Source organism: Corapipo altera, unplaced genomic scaffold (assembly GCF_003945725.1).
Source record: "Corapipo altera isolate COAL_440 unplaced genomic scaffold, ASM394572v1 150, whole genome shotgun sequence".
NCBI lineage: Eukaryota > Metazoa > Chordata > Aves > Passeriformes > Pipridae > Corapipo > Corapipo altera.
Window position 1 is genome coordinate 916,569 of NW_020884941.1, and position 5,241 is coordinate 921,809.

General features: G+C 47.5%; 1 long non-coding RNA gene across 5 annotated transcripts; it reads right to left on the reverse strand.

The window, feature by feature from the left end:
- Positions 1-314: 314 nt before the first annotated feature.
- Positions 315-4,830, reverse strand: LOC113955707. Of its 5 annotated transcripts, XR_003530631.1 has the most exons (5): positions 4,642-4,826; positions 3,674-3,876; positions 2,491-2,582; positions 1,420-1,564; positions 315-455 (listed from the first exon to the last, which is right to left on the reverse strand). It is a non-coding gene; the product is annotated as an uncharacterized LOC113955707 (long non-coding RNA). The 5 variants fall into 5 exon arrangements; XR_003530633.1 differs by having other exon boundaries at positions 1,470-1,564; positions 2,491-3,876; positions 4,642-4,830; XR_003530629.1 differs by having other exon boundaries at positions 2,491-3,876; positions 4,642-4,830.
- Between the last annotated feature and the right edge of the window lie 411 nt (positions 4,831-5,241).

Consider the following 5,241-nt stretch of genomic DNA (forward strand, 5'->3'; position numbering starts at 1 on the left):
AAGCTGTGGCTTCCCCTGGATCCCTGGAAGTGTCCAAGACCAGGTTGGACGGGGCTTGGAGCAGCCTGGGCTAGTGGAAGGTGTCCCTGCCCATGGCAGGGGAACACAGGGATCAGAATAAAATGTTATTAATATGACATTAGGATGTTTCAAAGGACATACAACGATTTAATTTCTTTTTCTAAGGGGGTACTATCCATTCCAGTTAAGTTCAGTGCTATGGGGGAAGGGGGGGGGAAATTTGATAAGCTCTGAAAGGAGTCCATGAAGCTACTCCAGGCACTGCACTGAATAGGAAGAAAGATAAGCTGGTGAAAAGGTGAACTGATGGCTTACTGCCTTCTGAAGAGTCTTTTCCATGGCTTTTGTCTCCAGCTTAGAGTTCCAAGAGATGCTGATGTGACAGGTTTCACACATGTTGGAAAATCAGAGTTTGAGGATTTGTCTGACAGTCTCTATTTAAAAAGGAAAAAAATACTTTCTATCTCTGCAAGAGCTCCTCTAGGAGTGGTTCTACTGAAGAAGAAACTGGAGACCTTTCTCCTCCCCTATAAAGTAATCAATGTAACTCTGATTAGAAAGGTTCAGGGAGGAAATTGAGACGTTTTCAGGTCACTGGACTACAACATGCTTATCTCTCCTCTACCAGATACTGGCTGAGTACAGAGTTGGGCTCAGAAAGTGGGGAGAGCTGACCCATGGCAAGCTTTTCACACTTCATGTGGGGCAACATCAGCAAGGTTTTAATGTGGGGGGTTTTATGTGCTGGGTAGGTGGGTTCTCTTGGGAAGGGGCAGGGAAGGACTATCATTTACTGGAAACGAGAATTCAGAATTTTGTAGAATCGCACCAGTGATCAAGGTTTCCACTTGTTTCTTCAATACAGGCTGCCCAGGGAGGTGGTGGAGTCACCATCTCTGGAGGGATTTAAAAGATGTGTGGATGTGGCACTTGGGGACATGGGTTAGTGGTGGCAGTGCTGGAGGATGGTTGGACTCGATCTTAGAGGGCTTTTCCAATCGAAACAATTCTGGATTCTGTCAGGAATTGTACTAACTGAGGAAACTACTGTGTTAAGGTAACTTGGCATGGCAGTACTGGAGTTGGCAATACCATGGACCCAGTCTTCCCATCCCTGGGATGTAAGTTAGGAAAGCAGGAAACACCAGCACTCCACCAGGGCTGCTTACAGAAGCATTCAAACAGTCCCAGGATTATGGGAATATTCAGCTAATGCTGGAATCATTTTAAGATGTGGGCTCAGGTTTGATGCTTTAGATGAAGATCATCCTTAAAACTCAGTCCAGTCAGTGTTCAGAGCATCCAGCCCTAAGAATCCCTTTGATCTCTAAGAACCCTTTGCTGGAGGCCTGAGATTTTAAGCAGCTTCTGTGTTCCCTTCCACTGTATCCCACGGACCTGAAGCAGCACTTGCTCCTGAGCAGCTCCACATCCATGAGCAGACACACCTTCCTCTCCCCAGCCCAAATCCAGGAGATAATGGGATGTGAATTCATCCAGGAGTGGCTCCAGGGGAGGCTGCACAAGCCATGATTTGGCAAAGCTGTGCAAGTATTTCAGAACACCTATTTTAATAGATAGTCAAATGAGGAGAGGGAGACAGAGCTCCTGCAAAGGCAGTGCAGAGCAATTGCATTAGGCTGTTGATAATTTCAGTTTGAATTCCCCTCTGAAATCTTCTCTTGGGAGTCTTAGTTCTTAAGTTAAATGACTAATTAGAGCTTGTTCACACCACAGATCAGCCCAGCAAGGCAAACTTCTAAGAGCTAATGCTGCTTACTTACTCCCAGAGGAAGCTGAAGGTCTCAGGAGCTTGCAGAGGAATTTTCCTCCTGGAAATCTGTGTCTGCTACCAGGACATCAGATAATTTAGGTGGGAGGGAAGCAAAGAAAAATCCTCCCTCACCAGACAGGCCCTCTCTCAAGCCAGTTTCTTTGCCTTGCTCTTTCTCTGCTTCAACATCTTGTTTAGTAGGAGGAAAAATGTGAAACTAAGTGCCCCAAGCTGAGAGATGCTGGGCACCCAGCAGGACCCTGACCTTCCTTGTAGGTGACAAATTGGATGGCATGTAGGCTGAGGAGGGAGGGAGGGGGATGGCTTGCAGGGGGGTTAAAGTTACAAAGCCAACATCTGTTCCTGAGGGTATGTACAGGCTGCAGTGCTCTGCCATTCCCTTTGGGAAGGCACGGGGGAATGGCCCTGGGGTCACCAGAGGACAAAGGCAGGAATGGGTGCAGTGGGTGGCTCTGAGTGGATACAGAATGGGTATAAATACACAAAATAGATCCTGAGGGGTTGGTTGCAGAGGGGTGGAAGGTGGAGAATGAGTCTTAAGAAGAAGGAAGGATGCGTTCATCTGCGAGGTACAAAAATTTGGGCCTGGTTTTCTTATCTCAGGGCCCCCACAGGAATTAGTCATCTCTGAGTAATGGAGGGCAGCAAAGCTGTTTTTCATCTCTTCCAGTTACCAGAAGTCCCTCCTCTGATCATCTCCTACATTCATATCCTCTTCTATCTGTCTCTGACTTGGATCTTCCTTGTTATTTAGCACCGTGAGCCCCTGCAAAAAAATATCAGGTAGGACTGGCAGTCTGGATTCATCTGGAGAGATGCTGTTGTGCCCCAGCTTCCATGGAGGAACAAGAGAGCCTGGGCAAGGCATCTCTCCTGCATTCAGCTGTGATTTTGCCCCAAATGCCTTCTGTCATCTCAGCAGACCCCGTCCTTTTTGCTTTAATTGATTCTGCCTGGCTTTAGTCTGATGTGAGAATGGACCTCCCACCACGAGCACTGGGGTTGTGCACGGGGAGCTGGAGGTTGGGTGTGGCTGAGAGAGGTGCAGGGTGGTTTTGTTGTAACAGGGAGACAAGGATGTGTTGGGAAAGACACTGTAAACCCACAATCGAAGTGAGGCCTTTCACTCCCATACTGGGTTTGTGGGAAGTGCCTGTATAACAAGTGGAAAGCAAAATGCTGGAATAATAACTTCTCATTATAGCTGTGTGTAGGGTTTCCTGAAGCCATCCACAGCCCTGTTGGGTTGGCTCCATGCAGGAGTGGGAGACAGTCCAGGAGACCTGGCCATTCCCTGGGGATCCAGGGGAGAAAGGAGAAGGGAATGGCTTTGGCTTTGCTCACCTAACTGTGGGATGGTAGAGATGAGAATAAATAGGGAAGTTGAAAAGGAAACCTCCATTGTGAGTCTGGTCAGACAAAGTCTAAACAGTTGTTGCGTTTGTTTTATCAAATCAAAATATTTTGGTTCAGTGGTGTGTTGGATTGAGTCAGTGTGTCTGGGCTGACACAGTGTTGGAGAAACACTCTGGTTTGAGGGGGTTGTATCCCTGTCCCTGGGGGATCAGGAGCTCTACTGTCTCCCCCAAGCTATAGGAGAGGGGAGCAAGGGGAGGCTGGATGAGAGCAGTCCCCTTCCCATGGCTTGGGTTTAGAGTTTTCAGAGTTTCCAGCCTCTTCACAGCTGCTCTGCAGCCCTGCTCGGTCTGATTAAGTGTTCTGCTGCTTGGACCACAAAGAAGGGTTTTAAGTGGAATGGTAACATTTTTGAGGGAAAATAGATGAATAAGTATTCAGAGTTAATTATCTGCAAAACCCTGAAATGGCATGAGTAATAAAATATAGATAGGAACACACTTATTCTTATGATGCCATTAGTGGTCTGTGCTTCTGTGGCAGATGGTGGTGTGCTGTTAAATGTTGCCATGCATAAGAGTAAGAAGATACTCCAAAATGCAAAATTATTGCCTGCCATCAGTGAAGGCTCAGGTCTTTGAGAGCATGATCTGGTTGAGATGTTCTTCTAAAAGTATCTTGCCCAAAAACATGGTAGTGAGGACCTAAGAGCAAAACAAGTAAAGCAGTTGAGGTTAGGCTGGAATAGATCTCGTGTAGCTCCCGACCTCTCCCACATCTCTCCCAGGCACAATTCCCAGTGAGACCTCATTATTCTTCTAAAAACTACTTTGTTCCTATCTAGTAGTTTTGTTCAGGATTTCATAGAAGCCGTAAAAAATAATACCGTGTAGTTGCTTTTGTTGAAATATTTCCTCCTTTCCTTCCTTGCCCCAGAAATTTTCTTTTTTTTTTTTGACTTATTTTTCAGCCATTCCACCTGACCCTTCAATATTTCCATATTTCAAGGAGATTTAGCCAAATGGTGTGTTTCCATGGCTGATACGCAGCAATAGTGCAGGGTTAATACCTAATTAGTTCCCAGGGACATTGAGCTTTTCACGGATATTCAGTAACAAAAGCGACAACAAACAAGCTGAATTCCTAGGTCTTAATTCATCGAGGAAATAGGAACCTAAAAATGCAGGAATTATTCAGCGCGGTATGAAAGCTCCGTTCTTTCCCTCACGAAGCCCAGAGGATGCTATAGTAGCTGACAGGGGAAATATAACCTCCTCCTCCTCCTTCCCTCCCTCCCTCCCTCCAGGGGGGCTGTATATGTGTCTGAGTTTGCAGCCCTGACATCTCCCAACAGGAAAATTCCCAGTTCTGCAGCTCACTTTAAACAGCTCCTCGCAGATTCCCCTCCCTGCCTCAACCCCCCAGTCAGGCTGACCCTGGGTTTTTTTTTTCCTGACATCCAGCCATACCTGATCAGTTGTATCCTGAGCAGCTGGATGTGATCAGAGCTGGCCTTCCACCTCCCAGGATGGCGAGCATATGGGCCCGCGGGCTCCAGCCATTATGTTCCTGAGCACTGAGCTTGTCTGCCTGTGGCTACACAGGGGTTTTTCCCCCCCTCCCTCCTCTCAAACAATCGCAAATAAACCTTTCTGATAAGTAACAGCAAAAACAAACAGGCCCTTTGGCTCTGCAGGCAGTGAGAAGGAGGGAGGAATGAAAACCCGGCCCAATAACAAAATCTTTGCCGTGTTTAGGCAGCACAGGCAGGGTTGCCTCCAGGAGGGAGGAACTGTCTGCCCTCAGCCAGACAGAGCTTTTCTGGGAGCAGGAATGGCTCCTTTCAGGGTGATGAGCCCTCAGTGCTTTACAGTCAGGCCCTGGTGTGGGAGCTCCAGGGGATGGAGGAGGTTTGACTCTGAGAACAGCCCTGGAGATCACCCAGACCAAAAAAGTGAGGATTTGAGCTGACCAGTGTGGGCAGTCTGGTATCAGCCTGGAAGTCACAGAGGGTTGAAGGTTGAGAATGGCTGTAGTGAGGATACTCAGCCTTAGCCCCTGGCAGAAAG